We start from the raw sequence: 19,252 nt of genomic DNA, 5'->3' as shown, positions 1-19,252 counted from the left end.
GTTTGGTTCTCATAAATATTGCAAACAATTTTTTTTTGGGTTTATAATAAAATATCTTTTTCAATTATATTGCAATTTATGAGTTGAGCTTCAGTACTTTATCTTATCTATTACCGATTATTATATTTATTATGTTTGAATGTGTATGTGTTTTTATTATTGATGCAAATTCAAAAGGTATTTAAACTCCTTACAGAGTTATTACTACATAAACACTAGAAATTATTTCTATGTTTATGAATAATTGTTAGTTCCAAAAACAATTATTTGAGAATTTGTTTAATAAAAAGATCTTTTGATCTGATAGGGGTGGAGAAAAGTTAAGAATCATATGCAGTTCAAACGATTTTTTATATCTAATGAACTCTGGATTATATTCAACTCCACAGACCCTCTATCACACTTAGAGATTTACAACCTTTAGGGGTGGACCATAATCTCTATAAACTTAGGGGTGGACTTTATTCTACAGTACCCTTTGTGACACATAATTTGAAACATGGAAATAATATAATAAATTAGCTATTATCAGAATAAATCCTTGATCTTGATTATATGTTCCAGTTTAGATTTACTGTTGTAATAGTTATTGATACCATTAAAGTTCTTTGATAATGTTTCACATTACCTTGGTTGAGTGGGAGAATATTAAAATTCTTTACCCATCTTCGTTTGGTTGATAATTGTGATAGGAACTTAAGAACACCTCTGATAAAAACAAGTCTAACCATTCACATGGATAGAAACAACTTATCAGAATTATGAGAGTAAGATAGAAGAATTCTTGCACAGTCTATTCGAAAGACTTGATTCAAGATGTCTATTTCTCATAACATTTTATGGTATTCTGATTTGATTGCTTAAATCTCTAGCACGTATTTTACACTTCAAATACTAGACTGCTATGTTGTTGACCTAATCTTAAAAAAACTTACAGTTTCAGCTTAGGATAATAAGTCACAATGAGATGTTCCCAGAAACAATAGTAAAAGGTTAAAAGTTTCTAACCAGATATCTGCTATTGAGTGGGAGCCATCTGAGATGTAATCAAATGGGGAACATTAGGGGACAATCAAGAAAGATTTACAAAAGTGACGTATATGTTATTAAGGAACTATGCATTAGTGATCCTGATATGCACACCGACTCACTAAAAAATTGTGAGATGGTGGTTACTCTGGGGGTGGAGGAATCATTATAGAAGAGTGTTAAAACCCATCTATAATAATTCAAGCTTCATCAGAGAAGATATAACTTTGTAAATTCAAAATTACCAGAAAATTATTTTACTGAAGAAAATTCTACACTGCATTATCTCAATTCCAAATTTTAAAATTTGAGAGATATGTCTTCTGGTTGTTCAGATGTACTTAATGGGCAGTAAGGATTTCAGTATCCCTTGATGAGTAAAGCATAAGTTAGGGAGGTTTCATGAGTCTTATGAACCTGGTTCCAGATATATGGGTGGATTCAAATATACTACACTTGATCAGAGGATCAAGACAAAAAATTGTTTGTAATGCACAACTTGTTTTATGTTAGTGCAAGTGGGAGTTTGTTGGGTTTTATGTCCTAAATAAAACTCATTACAATCTGATTAGTTATCAATTTAGAAGTGAAGTATGATTACATGTATGTTACATCTTTATGGTTTAATACATATACTTGATATATGCACAAAATCAGTTAAATCCAGAACATATAGTTATTCACAATTACAGTATCGTCAATACAGTGGAATGTGATTGTGATTATATGATTCAAAAGATTTTGTCCCTGTTCATCAGTGTTTTGGATTTACACTGATGTGATAATCAGCGATGAAGTATACTTACACTTGGAGTAAGTGTTATGTTCTTTCCAGAACATTGGCAAAGTATACTGGTTTCGAATGCATGGAGTATGCATTGGACTGGACCGATATTGAACTTGGTTAAAGATATTGTAAACTTACCGTTGTATCTTTCCAAGTCAATGTCAGAAGTTGATCTTAGATTAAGAGAATCTAAATCCTGATATGCTTAGGCTCAATCTCAGGAGTGCTATTATTGTTCTTTGATTTATTATTTAAAGCCTACCTTTGGGTCAGGATAATACATATATTTTGGGAACATGATAGCATAACTGAATGGGAGTGCTAAACATAAATATGGAAATCTATAGCTTCTACTGGTGTATAGAAGTAAAGTGATGATTCCTTTTGAGCTTAGTTAAATAGAAGTAAATGGATGAGCTCTTGTTTCAGTGACTATATATTAGATCACTAAAACATCATTTACAGGTAACTAAGTGTTCAAATGGGCAAAATACATTGAGGGGCGTAAACGGTAAATTGGTCCCGTCTCGATGTAAATCATCTATATAGAGGATCTCTAAATCACATTAAGATTATAACAATGGTTAAATGAGATAGCATATTGATATCATGAAACATATGATATGCTCTATATAAGTCTGAGAGTGCAGTTCCGAGTTCTAAGAGTGGATTCAACGAGGAATTAATAAGTTAGGGATTTACTTGGTAAATCGGTTCAACTTATTGGAAGCTCAGAATATAGATCCATGGTCCCCATTCTAGTTGAGACTATACTGTTTGTAAGACTCTATAATTGATCTATGATTAATCAATTACAATTCTAAAAGTTAGACTATGTCTAATTTGTGAATTCTCACAGTTTAGGGATGAAATTGTAAATAAAAGGGTTTCTAAGTTTAATTATTAATTATGAGACTTTGCATGTCTAAATTAATAATTATTTTAAATGGCAATATTATTTAATAATCTATTTTAGTTATTAAATAATTAGTTTTGGCATTTAAATGATTAGAATTGGAAAAATGGCATTTTTGGAGAAATAGAAATAAAATTGAGGAAACTGCAAAATTCATGTGAGGCCCATACACACCATGGCCGGCCACATGATTGCATGTTTCCCAATTATTATTTTCAATTTAATTTGCCATATAATTGCTAATCAAAGCCTAGCCTAAATAGGAAAGTGGTGAATCACACTAAATAAGGCAGTTATTCAATTACACAGTAATAGAGGAAACTGTTTATTTCGAAAGTTGTGGTCTTCCCTTTTCCTATTTATAGCCGCCCCCTCTCTACTCTTCTTGTGGATGAGAAAACTTTGCTTTGCATTGTGTGTCACACGAAATCAAGAGAGAAAACAAGAGAGAAATTTCGAAATTCCTAGTGAGAGAGAAGTGCCCACACACATCATTCAGTATCTCATTATAGTTTGGAAGACTGTGAAGGATCACATCCAACTGAAGAACTTTCGGGCTCAGATCTTGATTATACTCTGCTACAGACAGGAATCAAGGGTTAGAGATCTGAGTGGAAGGAGACATTAATTCCGCTGCAATCACTGTAAGTTATTCTTAACTTTTATGTGTTTAGTTCATCGTTTTAGAAGTTCAATATTAGGTTGTTAAATCAACATACTTGTAAGTAGATCTAAGATCCTGGATAAATATAATTTCGACACCGGGAACTTGAAATAAGGAAAATCACGTGTAAAACCGCTCCAAAAGACATCAATAACTGAGAAAATGCTTAACTATTAGACCCGAGACATAGGCTAAATATAAACTAACAAAATCCCCCCAAACTAGATTCTTACTCGCCCTCGAGTAAGATAAAAAAAATAAAAACTACTAACTACGCTATCAGATAATCACAATACTGCTGCCTCATGTTCTGTTTTCTTCCTTTGCGCAAACTAGAATTTCAACTCCACCAACTCTAACAATTAATTTATATGCTCAATTTATCACACAATGCATAACCACAAGATGACTTCACAATCGAAACAATGTTATAATAGCTTTACTCTTTCCAATTATTCCACAACCCCATAGCTAATAAGCTTGCATGCTTACCTCTCTCCACTAATGTTGACAACATCCTTTCGGAATCAATAGGGCTTTTTGAGATTTAGAAAGTATGGCTTAGATATTTGGAAATCGAAAAACAATTTTGGCTAAAGATATCATAATCACACAAATAGAATCCACAAGCTTCTTATAATTTCAAATATCTCCAAAGTGTTCCCACATTAACAATGATTGAGAAAAGATTTTTTTTCCCTTTTTTCTTTATTTCCCAACATCACTGAAATCTTTTTTCTTTCAATATTTTTTTTTTCAATCACATTTTACTTTCTTGTGTTTTTTTTTTCTTTTCAGTGACATTGAGTTACACAATACTTTTTTATTCTCAATCTTGCAAGTTTTTCTCCCTTCTATCATCTCTCTCACACTAAGTATTTGGTCCCCCAAACTAATTGTATGGCTTATGATATCATTGATAAAATTGTGAAGACAAAATTAATAGCGTGGATACAAATTTCGGTTCAATAGGTGAAAAAGAAAACAAGTTTAGGCTCAAGAGGGTTAACTAAGGATAATCATTTCATGGTAGGCTTGAAAGGCTCAAACTATCCAACAAATGCCTAAATCATATTCCTATTGAATGTTGTCAAGGATTTCGCCTCAAAAGAATAAGGCATGCAAGTTCTAAGCTATCCTATCAATCTTACCACAAACTATAGTAAAATAATTATAACATATTCCACAGATCATCAAATTGCATTCATACACAGGTTTTACAAGCATCCAAACTAATCAAAAGAGTTAACAGAATTAAGCACACAGTTATTTTCCAATTTTAGAGCACATTACAATAAACAACAGCAAACAATTATTTTTTAGCTTATTGCCCATTCCCAACTAAAAACATAAAAAATTAAAGCAGAAATTAAAAATGCAGCAAATTAAAAATTTTAAATCTCTTCCCCCAAACTAAATATTATATTGTCCCCAATGTGTACAATAAAACAGAAAGGTGAGAGACTTACCAGAGGCCCTTTCAAAAAGGGTTTGGTGGCAGCAGTTGATCATACGGATAAAATTGAGGACGTGGCGCCAAGTAATTCGGGTCGTCAATCCCGATGTTCATTTTGTTGATGAGAGAGTTGAGTTGGTTAACTTGTCCCTCATCATGAATACTCCTTTCCACCATATAGTTTTGCATGTGATTATTTTGCTGAATTATGTAACTCAGCAGTGCATGACTATACTGCATCGCCGGATCAATAGGCCCAAGCAGTTGTGGGGGCTCGTCCTCCTCTTCTTGGACACTAGGCTCTCTTTGCCGCTTTCGGCCTTGTTGTTGCGCATCAGCCAGGGGTTGTCCATAAGGATGAGGCTCTTTTAGTCTGTTGACCATAGTGATGTCCATTTTTCTTAGCGGTACCACAGTATTGTCATATTCTAGTTGTGGCACATCATACGCCCCTCAAAGCTCAATAATTACACCCGCCAAACGAAGGCCACCACCCGTGGCTCCTTGAACAATTTGCTTGATGCTCCCTTTGATGACTTGTCCAATATTAATATTGTACCTCTTCATGATGGCGTACACATATTTTAGTCTATCCATTGGGACATCGGAGAAATGTTTACTCGACACCAACCGAGCACTCACAAAGTATAGCTAAGTTTTCGCCACCGGGTTGATTTCACATCGGTGTAGAATATTGGGCGACCCGTCTTGCCCATCATTGTAAATCCCGCTTAGTTAATTTGGAAATTATCAGTTAATTGTGATTAATTATGAAATTATTTATAGCTATTTAAATAATTTATTATACTGTTATTTATGGAATTCAGAAATGCATGGTTATGTTATTCAGTAGTTTTCACTTGTTGCATTTCCGGTACCCGGTATTTTGGAACTCGGCGTTTGGCTCAGTAGAAATCACAACTTAGTATGTTAGTAGTTTGGGGACGGGTTTTAGACATTGGGAATGTCGGGAATGGCCGGGAATTTAGAATTTCCCAAAAATACCCCTCTAGTATGATTTATGTGATTTTATGGTGGAGGGGCAAAATGGTCTTTTTGCCCCATTAGTGTTTTGTCTTATGTGAGTTTATTATTTGAAAAATAAATATTTATTTGAGTGTTATTTGGCTGAAATGGGTTTATGCTAGGTGTCATTATTCATTGTCATTTTTACAAAAAAATCATAAGTTAGAAAAGTTAGAAATTTTTCAAAGAAAAGCTTTCAAAAACCTCTCTCTTTTCCTTCTCATTTTCGGCTGGGTGCATGTGGTTCAAAGGCTGGGTTTTTCATCAAAATTCAAGCTAGATTCATCAAAACTTTGGAACTCTTGTTGTGGTAGGTGTTTCTTATTTTTCCTCCTTTATTTTCTTGAAGAAAATGGTGAAAAGTTGAGTAAATGCATGCTTTTTGTGGCTGTTGATATTGCTGTGTTTGATTGTTGATTTCTGAGGTTTAAATCATGTTTAATTGATGTTAATTGAGCTGTTTTGAAGCATGTTAGTTAGGTTGTTTAAAGCTTTGAGTTTTCTATGCAAAAATGTGATTTTTGGAAGAAAATGTTGTGAAACTGTTTCTGAGTTATTATTGTTGTTGTTAATTGTTTTCAGAGGCTTAGATAAGCTTGATTAAGTAGAATTAAGCTAGTGGAATGCTTGATTAGGTGGTTTTGCTCAAGTTTGAGTTTAGAACTCAAAGCTTGAGCTCCAATGGCATTTTTCGTGTTTGAGGTTTCTGGGTTGTTTTGATGCCTTGGATATGTTCTAGGGTAGGTATAGAACAGGTCTGGAAAGTTTGAGGTGATTTGGGGTTGATTTGAGCAAGATATGAATATTTGATGTTCTTGCTGCGAGGAACCGGAATTCCGGTTGTGCATCCGGAATTCCGGATGAGGGTCCTGAATTTCCCAGAACCGGAATTCCGGTTGGGCAACTGGTCTACCGGTTGGGGATTTATCAGAACCCGTGTTTTTCCTCGTTTTTATGTTTTAAGGGGTATTGCCATGCTTTTTATCGATAGGGAAACTTCTAGTTCCTAGTTTAAGTCCCCGGGAAGTGATTTAGCGTGTCACTTATAGCGTTGTGATTTTTATGGTTTAGGAGCCAGTAATCCGCCGCTCAGCTTCAGTTCCAGTCAGGTTGACCGGCACACCTGAATTCGGAATCCAGGTAAGATTAGTATAACAGTATGCATATGTAGATTACATGTTTAGCGAGCATGTAGGAAGCCTATTAGATTACATTAGTTGTATGTTGGCTTCGAACCATCCAACCCTGTCACGTCGGTACAGGCTTGAGTATGACCAGCAGCCGGAGTATGACCGGTTTGACCGATCAGGCTGACACTTGGTTGGTGGTTCCGTGCTATTGACGTATCCCGTCGGTACGAGTGGAGTATGACCAAGCCGGAGTATGACCGGTTCGACCGATCGGGAGGATATAGTAACACGTCGGTACAGTGGAGTATGACCAAGCGGAGTATGACCGGTTCGACCGATCAGGTTGTTACGTGTCAATAGTACCGTCCCTATGAACGTTCAGAACTCAGTACCATGTTGGACATGGCAGTAGTGGCTCAGTACCATGTTGGACATGGCAGTAGCGGGACTCAGTATCGTGTTGGACACGGCGGTTAGAATTATGTATGAGTATTATTATGCTTTTCTTACTGAGTCTATCGACTCACAGTTCTACGTTTATGTGTAGGTAAAGGCAAGGCTAAAGCTGATGGACCGTGAGCGAGCTTGTGAAGATTGTACATGTCGGGGCGGTTAGGCCTGGAGCGTACGATCATCGGGACAGCGAGGCTGATTTTTGTAACTGGTCGTTAGACGACTTTTATTTTGTATATCAGTTAAACAGTTAAATCTTTTGTAAATGATTTTATTATCGGGATCCCGAGTCTTTTGTAATATTATTTTATAAGTTTAATTAAAAAGCAAAATTTTAATTAATCACGTTTTTCCATAAACCTCGTTGATTAGCAACGAGCTGCACAGCATGTTTAAAAAGCACGTAATACGTTTAAGGTAGTTAGGGTGTTACAATTTGGTATCAGAGCCTTGACCCAGCCGGAAGTGTGGTCGACGAGGACGTCGGATCCCGTAAGGGGGGGTGATTGTGACAGTCAGTAGTCCCGTGATCCGTAAGGGGAAACACCGGGTAAGCTGTGCAATCCCACACCGCCTGGGGAAGGTCAACTGGGATGATTCTAAGACTGTGTAGGTATGGGACTACACAGTTGAAGAGAGCTTAAATGGATTGATTGGTACTACCTATGTCAACAAGGTGCATCTTGTTTTTCGGTAGCCCATCACGAAAGAACTCCACAGTTAAGCGTGCTTGACCTGGGAGCAATTTCAGGATGGGTGACCTCCTGGGAAGTTTTCCCAGGAAGCGTGCGAGTGAGGACAAAGCACGCTGGAAACACTCGTGTTGGTCTGTAGGGTCAGTCATCGATCCAGGAAGCAGCCAGTGTGACGTACTCGTGTATAAGAGCCATTCATTCCGTGGGTGTAAGGGCCCAATGGAGGCTTGAAGCGGGGACGTTACAGTAAAGGTCCGAGATGAGGTATTGGCTGGTCAAGCCAAGGACTTTTCAGTGTCAGACAGTGGGATGCTTTTGTATAAAGCCAGGGTTTGTGTTCCGAATAGTGTGGAACTTAGGAATGAGATCTTTGATGAGGCTCATTCTATCCTGTATTCTCTACATCCCGGCACCACCAAGATGTACCAAGATTTGAAACCGTACTTCTGGTGGAGCGGTATGAAGAAGAATTTGGTAGAATTCGTATCGAGATGCCTCACTTGTCAGCAGATTAAGGCTGAACATCAGAGACCAGCAGGGTTGTTGCAGCCTCTAACCCTACCAGAATGGAAATGGGAAGATATCACGATGGATTTTGTGGTCGGGTTACCTAGGACCACGGGTTTGTTTGATTCCATCTGGGTAGTGGTGGATCAGTTGGCAGAACTGTACGTCAGAGAGATAGTGAGACTTCACGGGGTACCGAAGTCTATAGTTTCGGACAGGGATCCGAAATTCACCTCCAAATTTTGGCAAAGTTTGCAACGGGCAATGGGTACCAAGCTGAAATTCAGTACAGCTTTCCATCCTCAGACAGATGGTCAATCCGAAAGGACAATTCAGATATTGGAGGATATGTTGAGAGCCTGTGTCATGGACTTTGAAGGCTCATGGAGTAAGTATCTACCGTTGATAGAATTTTCTTACAACAACAGTTATCAGAGTACGATAGGGATGGCTCCCTATGAACTGTTGTACGGTAGGAAATGCAGATCCCCTATCCACTGGGATGAGACAGGGGAGAGGAAATACCTAGGTCCAGAGTCAGTTCAGCGGACCAATGAGGCGATAGAAAAGAAAAAAGCTAGAATGCTTGCCTCACAGAGAAGACAGAAGAGTTACGCAGATCCGAAACGCAGAGATGTTGAGTTCCAAGTAGGGGAACATGTGTTTTTACGGGTATCTCCGATGAAGGGGATTAAACGTTTCGGGAAAAGAGGCAAGTTATGCCCTAGATTTTCAGGACCTTTCGAGATTCTCGAAAAGATAGGTCAAGTGGCATATCGGTTAGCCTTGCCTCCAGCCTTATCAGCAGTTCACAACGTATTCCATGTCTCGATGTTGAGAAAATACGTTTCAGACCCCTCTCATATACTCAGTTATGAGAGTCTTCAGCTTCAGCCAGACATGACTTATGAGGAACAGCCAGTGCAGATCCTGGATAGAAAGGATAAAGTCCTTCGGAATAAGACCATAGCATTGGTCAAGGTTCTCTGGAGAAACAGCAAGGTGGAGGAAGCCACCTGGGAGCTAGAGTCAGATATGAGAGCTCAATATCCAGAGTTATTCAGGTTAGATTTCGGGGACGAAATCCTTTTAAGGGGGGGATAGTTGTAAAGCCCGCTTAGTTAATTTGGAAATTATCAGTTAATTGTGATTAATTATGAAATTATTTATAGCTATTTAAATAATTTATTATACTGTTATTTATGGAATTCAGAAATGCATGGTTATGTTATTCAGTAGTTTTCACTTGTTGCATTTCCGGTGCCCGGTATTTTGGAACTCGGCGTTTGGCTCAGTAGAAATCACAACTTAGTATGTTAGTAGTTTGGGGACGGGTTTTAGACATTGGGAATGTCGGGAATGGCCGGGAATTTAGAATTTCCCAAAAATACCCCTCTAGTATGATTTATGTGATTTTATGGTGGAGGGGCAAAATGGTCTTTTTGCCCCATTAGTGTTTTGTCTTATGTGAGTTTATTATTTGAAAAATAAATATTTATTTGAGTGTTATTTGGCTGAAATGGGTTTATGCTAGGTGTCATTATTCATTGTCATTTTTACAAAAAAATCATAAGTTAGAAAAGTTAGAAATTTTTCAAAGAAAAGCTTTCAAAAACCTCTCTCTTTTCCTTCTCATTTTCGGCTGGGTGCATGTGGTTCAAAGGCTGGGTTTTTCATCAAAATTCAAGCTAGATTCATCAAAACTTTGGAACTCTTGTTGTGGTAGGTGTTTCTTATTTTTCCTCCTTTATTTTCTTGAAGAAAATGGTGAAAAGTTGAGTAAATGCATGCTTTTTGTGGCTGTTGATATTGCTGTGTTTGATTGTTGATTTCTGAGGTTTAAATCATGTTTAATTGATGTTAATTGAGCTGTTTTGAAGCATGTTAGTTAGGTTGTTTAAAGCTTTGAGTTTTCTATGCAAAAATGTGATTTTTGGAAGAAAATGTTGTGAAACTGTTTCTGAGTTATTATTGTTGTTGTTAATTGTTTTCAGAGGCTTAGATAAGCTTGATTAAGTAGAATTAAGCTAGTGGAATGCTTGATTAGGTGGTTTTGCTCAAGTTTGAGTTTAGAACTCAAAGCTTGAGCTCCAATGGCATTTTTCGTGTTTGAGGTTTCTGGGTTGTTTTGATGCCTTGGATATGTTCTAGGGTAGGTATAGAACAGGTCTGGAAAGTTTGAGGTGATTTGGGGTTGATTTGAGCAAGATATGAATATTTGATGTTGCTGCCTGCGAGGAACCGGAATTCCGGTTGTGCATCCGGAATTCCGGATGAGGGTCCTGAATTTCCCAGAACCGGAATTCCGGTTGGGCAACCGGTCTACCGGTTGGGGATTTTTCAGAACCCGTGTTTTTCCTCGTTTTTATGTTTTAAGGGGTATTGCCATGCTTTTTATCGATAGGGAAACTTTTAGTTCCTAGTTTAAGTCCCCGGGAAGTGATTTAGCGTGTAACTTATAGCGTTGTGATTTTTATGGTTTAGGAGCCAGTAATCCGCCGCTCAGCTTCGATTCCGGTCGAGTTGACCGGCACAGCTGAATTCGGAATCCAGGTAAGATTAGTATAACAGTATGCATATGTAGATTACATGTTTAGCGTGCATGTAGGAAGCCTATTAGATTACATTAGTTGTATGTTGGCTTCGAACCATCCAACCCTGTCACGTCGGTAATTGTGCCGGAGTATGACCAGCAGCCGGAGTATGACCGGTTTGACCGATCAGGCTGACACTTGGTTGGTGGTTCCGTGCTATTGACGTATCCCGTCGGTACAGGCTGGAGTATGACCAGCAGCCGGAGTATGACCGGTTCGACCGATCAGGAGGATATAGTAACACGTCGGTACAGGCTGGAGTATGACCAGCAGCCGGAGTATGACCGGTTCGACCGATCAGGTTGTTACGTGTCAATAGTACCGTCCCTATGAACGTTCAGAACTCAGTACCATGTTGGACATGGCAGTAGTGGCTCAGTACCATGTTGGACATGGCAGTAGCGGGACTCAGTATCGTGTTGGACACGGCAGTTAGAATTATGTATGAGTATTATTATGCTTTTCTTACTGAGTCTGTAGACTCACAGTTCTACGTTTATGTGTAGGTAAAGGCAAGGCTAAAGCTGATGGACCGTGAGCGAGCTTGTGAAGATTGTACATGTCGGGGCGGTTAGGCCTGGAGCGTACGATCATCGGGACAGCGAGGCTGATTTTTGTAACTGGTCGTTAGACGACTTTTATTTTGTATATCAGTTAAACAGTTAAATCTTTTGTAAATGATTTTATTATCGGGATCCCGAGTCTTTTGTAATATTATTTTATAAGTTTAATTAAAAAGCAAAATTTTAATTAATCACGTTTTTCCATAAACCTCGTTGATTAGCAACGAGCTGCACAGCATGTTTAAAAAGCACGTAATACGTTTAAGGTAGTTAGGGTGTTACAATCATTGTCGTGGAATCTCAGCCCCGGAAATCCCACAGTTTCAGCCACATCCACCATGTCAAACTTTTCTTCCTCCTCAATAATTCGGAGGCGTTGTTCTTCTCTTGAGTAGTTTGGGACAGTGAACATAGCGTTGAAAGCATCAGCACACTACTAGAAAATTGAGTTTTAGTGACACACATTGAGTAACTCTAAATCTATATAGTGACACTTCAACGCGCGTCACTAATGAGGGTGACTGGAAAGACAATTTTTAATGACACTTCACACGTGTCACTGAACCCTTTTACATTCATTTTTTGCGCGTCACTATAGGCATATAGAGTCAGATTTTGTCAGACTGAAAAAATAACAGCCACACTGATGAAGTGTCACTTTATCCTTTTTTTATTTTTATTATTATTAATATTTTAGAGATATAGTGACACACAAAAAGTGCCACTATATTAAATATTTTTCTACAAAAAATAATATTTAATTATTTCAATACAAATTTTATATATTTTAAATAATAATTTATATTAATTATATATAAATACAATTAAATATAACAATAATAATTTTAATTAAGTAAACAATATTTTGTATTAATTATTTTGCCAAAATCACCAGAGTTTACAAATAAACAATTTTTCTACCAATACTAAAATGTACAGTATGAATCCAACCAAAATAACACATATATCAACACTTCAAACACAGAAAATAAGAAATAAAATAAAAGTTACAACTCAAACCTAGTTACAAAATACATTTCTGAAAAAAAAATTGCTCTTTTTCTAAACATGAATAGTCTAGATTGAACACGAGCCTAGCTCTAAATAACCCCAAACTTTTTTCATCCACCTCCATACACACACAGAAACACAGAACAGAGAATGAATACTAATTTAAATTGACAAAACTCTTCTGGGTTGGAATTGTTAATTGAGTGGACGAGGTACTTATATTTTCATTTGATATACATTCATTTATAGATGTTACGTTGCTATTTTCTCTTCTAAGTCCGATATCTGTTTCTCTTTATGAGAAAGTTTCAGAAGGTATGGATACGACTTGTATTATTCCCTAAAGGGTCTAGGAATACGTAGGGGTATTTTGATCAATATAAAATTAAATAAAATATATAACAATTTATTTTATCCACATGCATACACACACAGAAACATAGAACAGAGAAATACTAATTAAAATTAACAAAACTCTTCACATACAGATCAATATAAAATTAAATAAAATACATAACAATTTCTTTTACTTGTTCATATTTCACAATCATGGAATCGGAACTCTTTCCAACTTCCCAACTTCCCCGTTCGGTGGTAGAACCACGTCTGGGAGCGCCGCCTCCCTGTTTGGGTTCACGATGGTGGAGGTAGCCCGTCGAACTGAAAAAAAATGAGAGAGAGAGAGAGATGAGCGAGAGAGAAGGTCAGGGCATTGCGTGTTGGGTGTTTTGGGTTCTTGGAATGGAGGAAAATGGATCTATGGCTTCGGTGCAAAAACAGAGAGATGGTGAGAAGTCGAGCGAGAGAGAAGGTCGGGGTCCTGGCTCCGTTGAGAAAATAGAGAGAGTGTGAGAGGTTAAGGTCGTGGCTCCGGTGCAAAAACAAAGAGAGGCTGAGATGAGAGGCCTCATGCGGCTGTTGGCTGTTAGAAGGTTAAGGGTTTTCTTTCGTGTATAAGAGAGAGAGGGGAAAGAGATAAGGGTTGTTAGGGTTTTTGTTTGAGAAGAGAGAGAGAGGTGATAATTATATAAATTGTATTTTAGTTGGGATTTGATAATTTTTTTATTTTTTTATTTATTTTAAATTACAGCTGTACTTTTTTTAAAAAAAAATTAGAGTATTGATATAGTGACGCGCCAGGTGTGTCAGGGTACATTTACCCACACGTGCTTGGCGTGTCAATATAGGTCTCAAATTAATAAAAAATAAAAAAAAATAGATTTTAATCTTTAGTGACACGCATTGCAAGAGACTAACACTGAACATTTAGAGTCTAATTGTGCATGTCACTAAAAATTACTCCTATCTATTTAGTGACGCGCACTTTTGTGCGTGTCACTAAATAGTGTCACTAAAAGGCCAAATTTTAGTAGTTGCAGTAGCGGGAACTTTCTTACCCCGCACCTTCACTTCCCCATTTCCGCGCTTGGGTCAATTGGTGAGAAATTCACATGCCATGGTGACATTGGCTCGGCCCCTAGCATCCACAAAACTGCCCCACTTCATTCTTTCAATTGGGGCACGAATTGTTTCAAGCGTTGGTTGACGCCTCAAAGGATTCTCAGAGAATTCAATACACCGATCATCGATGTATGGCCTAACCTTAAGCCTCATGAACCGGATTCGTGCCGCCTCACTTAGAAACCGGGTTCAATCAAAACCCGTAGGTGGCGGGTTTGATGATGTTCCCCCTTCTTCAATGTGCCTTGTTCTCTTAGGCCCCATAATATCACAATGACAAAGTTTTTTCCAAAAATAATTCTAGACAAAATTAGGCAGCACTTCCCCTTAAAATTCTTACTTTCCTAAATTTTTAAAATCACCACAACAGTATAGATAGTACCAATAACAATTCAAATCCTCAATATAAACCCAACAATTCCACTATCAACAAAAATTTCCAAAATAATCACTATGTTCACCAAAAATCCCTAAATACTCAATCAATTTCTCAAATATGATAGAGAGTGATACTTACAAACCCGAAAAAGCCACTACTCCACCTCCATTGTTGAATATTCTTGAAAGCTTGAGGTTGAAGATGAAGAACCATTAATTTTTGGATTGGGAGTGAAATTGATGATTTTTGGTGTGATTTTTGATGAAAAGTGAAGATTGATGAGTGAAATTAAGTTTTGGTATGGATTGGGATTGAGAAATTGGCAAGAAGATGAAAAGAATTGAAGAATGGTGACTTTTGGTGGTTTTCTGCTGAGGAAAAAGGTGGAAACGACTGAGAAAAATTAGTTTAGGTTTAGGTTTAATGGGGTGAAAATTGGGGTTTTTTTTATAGAAATTCGTCAGCTGGTCTCGACTAGCCCATGGGTTTGTTGCGACTAGCTTGAATTTGAAATTCTTGTGGTTTCTGGAAACTGCCATGGTCGCGACCATGAAAAAGGGTCGCGACTAGCTTATGCCCTGGTCGCGACTACTGGAGCTAAAAAATTCCTGGGTTTCTGTAATTGCCCAGGTCGCGACCAAAGAAAAGGGTCGCGACCCAGGAACACCATGGTCGTGACCACTGGGTTCTGAGTCCCGAAAAAAATTATTTTTTTTATTTTTTCACGTTTTTCCCGATTCAATTGGAAAAATATAATGTCTGGTACTTTACCAAAAATTTAAAATACTAAAAACACTAAAACAAAAACTAAAAAAAATTGCAAAAAGTTTGAAAAAGTAAAGAAAAACACTGGGGTTGCCTCCCAAGAGCGTTGCCTTTATCGTCATCTAGTCGGACGACGAGTTGTTCCTTTTAGAGAGGCACCAGAATAATGGCGGACTTGGCTTAGTCAATTTGACCTCCCAAGTAGAGCTTTAAACGCTGTCCATTAACCTTAAACGTTTTTGGACCTTCCCCTTTTAGTTCTACAGCTCCATAGGGAAACGCCTTGACCACTGTAAACGGTCACGACCATCTTGACTTTAACTTGCCAGGAAAAAATTTCAACCTTGAATTGAAAAGTAAAACTTGCTGCCCAGGTTGAAACTCCTTTCTGGCTAAGCTTCGGTCATGCCACTTCTTCATTCTCTCCTTGTAGATCTTAGCATTCTCGTAAGCCTCGTTTCTGAACTCCTCCAACTCATTCAATTGCAGCAGTCTTTTCTCTCCTGCAGCTTTCAAGTCCATGTTGAGGGTCTTCATAGCCCAATAGGCCTTATGCTCTAATTCTACCGGCAGATGGCAAGCTTTTCCAAACACCAACCGATATGGTGACATTCTGATCGGTGTTTTAAACGTTGTTCTATAAGCCCATAGTGCATCATCTAGCTTTCGTGACCAGTCTTTTCTTGATCTATGCACTGTTTTCTCCAATATCATCTTTATTTCCCGGTTAGAAATTATAGCTTGGCCATTGCTTTGTGGATGGTAGGGCAGAGCAGTTCTATGGCAAACGCCATATCTAGAGAGGAGTGCTTCAAACTGTTTATTGCAGAAGTGACTCCCTTCATCGCTTATGATTGCTCGGGGAGTACCTAACCGAGTAAATATATTCTTTTGAAGGAAGGTAAGAACTGTTTTACCATCATTGGTTGGAGTTGCTGCAGCTTCAGCCCATTTCGAGACATAGTCCACAGCCAATAAGATGTACAAATTGCTAAAAGATGAAGGAAAAGGACCCATAAAATCTATCCACCAAACATCGAACAATTCCACTTCCAAGATTCCTGTCAAAGGCATTTCGTTTCTCCTTGAGATATTTCCTGTTCGCTGACAACGATCACATCCTTGAAAAGAATAGGCCAAAAGAATCCGCTTTGCAACACTTTAGCAGCAGTTCTTGTGCCACTGAAATGTCCCCCGCATGGTAATGCATGGCAGTGGTTTAGAATAGAGTACATCTCCTCTTCAAGCACACATCTCCTAATTATCTGATCAGCACAGTGTTTGTAGAGAATTGGCTCTTCCCAATAGTAATGCTTTACCTCAGAAAAGAATTTCTTTGATTGTTGACGAGATAGCTCAGGAGGAGTTGTGTTGGCAGCTAAGAAGTTGACATAATCAGCATACCAAGGTACCATCAGGTTTTCCCTCAAACTAAAGAGTTGTTCATCAGGAATTTCTTCATTAATTTGCACCTCTTTTGCATTCTGGCTTTCTTCTAATTCTAGTCTTGCCAGACTGCTACTAGATTTTCAGTCCCCTTCTGATCCTTTATCTCTATGTCAAATTCCTGGAGTAGGAGCACCCATCGAATCAGCCTTGGTTTTTCATCCTTCTTGGTCATAAGGTACTTAATCGCTAAGTGGTCCGTGTAAACTATTACCTTATTTTCAATTAGATATGGGCGAAACTTATCACATGCAAACACAATTGCCAGCATCTCTTTCTCCGTCGTGGCATAATTTAGTTGAGCATCATTCAGGGTTCTACTAGCATAGAAGATTGTATGAAACGCCCTGTCAACTCGTTGACCCAAGACCGCTCTGATTGCGTAGTCACTTGCATCACACATCAACTCGAAGGGCAACTCCCAATTTGGTGAAGTGACTATTGGTGCTGAAATCAATTTCTCCTTAAGAACTTGGAATGCCTTCAAACATTCTTCCCCAAACTCAAAAGGAGCCCCATTAACAAGTAGATTGGACAACGGTTTAGAGATCTTGGAGAAATCCTTAATAAATCTTCAGTAGAAACCAGCATGACCCAAGAAACTCCTTACTCCTTTCACAGAAACTGGAGGAGGAAAATTCTCTACTGTTGACACATTTGGTTTATCCACCTCAATACCTGCTTCCGAGATCTTGTGTCCCAAAACTATCCCTTCTGTTACCATAAAGTTACACTTCTCCTTGTTTAGGACCAAGTTTGACTTTTCACATTTGATTAACACCTTCTCCAAATTCTCTACACAATGATCGAATGAAGCGCCAAAGACTGAGAAATCATCCATAAAGATCTCTATGCATGATTCGATTAAGTCCGAAAAGATAGCCATCATACACCTTTGAAATGTTGCAGGTGCATTACATAGTCCAAAGGGCATTCTCCTAAAAGCAAAAGTACCATAAGGACATGTGAAAGTAGTCTTCTCTTGATCCTCAGGTGCTAAGAAACAGTAATATTCTTGCCCCGCCAACCGGTCTAAGATGTGATCAATGAAGGGCAAGGGAAAATGGTCTTTCCAGGTTGCCTTGTTAAGCTTTTTGTAATCAATGCAGATCCTCCAACCAGTAAGTGTTCTAGTAGGGATTAATTCATTCTTCTCATTCTTTACCACAGTCATCCCTCCTTTCTTGGGTACCACTTGTACTGGGCTGACCCACTTGCTATCTGAAATGGGATATGCCACACCAGCATCTAGCCACTTTACAACCGCTTGTCTGACAACTTCTTTCATTGGTGGGTTAAGTCTTCGTTGTGCATCAGTAGTCGGCTTGGCGTGCTCCTCCATTAAAATTCGATGCATAACTGTAGAGGGACTGATTCCCTTAACATCACCCAATGTCCATGTAGTTTTCTTTAGGATTAACTTCGGTTGTACTAGGCAAGTTTTCTTGAGGATGAGTTGCTATCTGAGTTTCAAGTTGCCCCATCTGAGTTTGTAAGTCCTTAATGGAAGATCTAGTCTCTGTCATAAATTGCAATAATAAATCTGTCTGAAGACCAGAATTCCCACTAGAGCTTTGTTGCTGAGTCTGTTATTGGTTCTGTGTCTGGTTCTGATTTCTCTGTTGATAGAACCCACTATTCCTTCGATTCCCTCCTTGATTAAACCCATAGTTGTTGTTGTTTTGAGAGTAATTTCTAATGGATTTTGCTTCATCCATTGGAAAATTATTCACATCTTCCTGGCACTCTGCATAGGGATGAGGACCTCCACATAGCTCACAGACCACTTCAGCTTGTTTTGCTTGAACAACCATCAGTTTTGTTAGGGCCTCTACCTGGGTTTTCAACTTGGTAATGCCCTCCACTTCAAGCATATCAGCCACCTTCTTTGTTTGGCTGCTTTTAGTTGGTCACTGCTGATTATTCAGGGCCATCTCTTCCAGCAAATCATAAACCTCATTTGCACTTTTCCTCATAAATGCTCCACCAGCTGCTGCATCTATAAGGGTTCTAGTGTTACCTATCAACCCGTTGTAAAAGTTGTGAACCAACATCCACTTCTCAATACCATGATGAGGGCACTTTCTGATGAGATCCTTGAACCTCTCCCAAGACTCATGGAGAGATTCATTATCCAGCTGACAAAAATTGTTGATTTCTCCTCGCAACTTAGCAGACTTTGCTGGAGGAAAGAACTTAGACAGAAATTTTGTTGCCAAGTCATTCCATGTGGCTATAGAATTTGGAGGCAAGGAGTTCAACCAACTCTTGGCTCGTTCTCTCAATGAGAATGGAAACAGTCTCAAACGGATGGCATCATCAGTAACTCCATTGACTTTGAAAGTCTCACATAATTCCATGAAGTTTGAT

General features: G+C 38.2%; 1 non-coding gene across 1 annotated transcript; it reads left to right on the top strand.

The window, feature by feature from the left end:
- Positions 1 to 18,946: 18,946 nt before the first annotated feature.
- Positions 18,947 to 19,053, top strand: LOC115721516 (small nucleolar RNA R71). Its single transcript, XR_004012533.1, has one exon. It is a non-coding gene; the product is annotated as a small nucleolar RNA R71 (small nucleolar RNA).
- The last annotated feature ends 199 nt before the right edge of the window (positions 19,054 to 19,252 follow it).

Source organism: Cannabis sativa, chromosome 2 (assembly GCF_029168945.1).
Source record: "Cannabis sativa cultivar Pink pepper isolate KNU-18-1 chromosome 2, ASM2916894v1, whole genome shotgun sequence".
Lineage (NCBI taxonomy): Eukaryota > Viridiplantae > Streptophyta > Magnoliopsida > Rosales > Cannabaceae > Cannabis > Cannabis sativa.
Note: the sequence above shows the minus strand (reverse complement) of the source record. Positions and strands in the feature narration are given on the sequence as shown.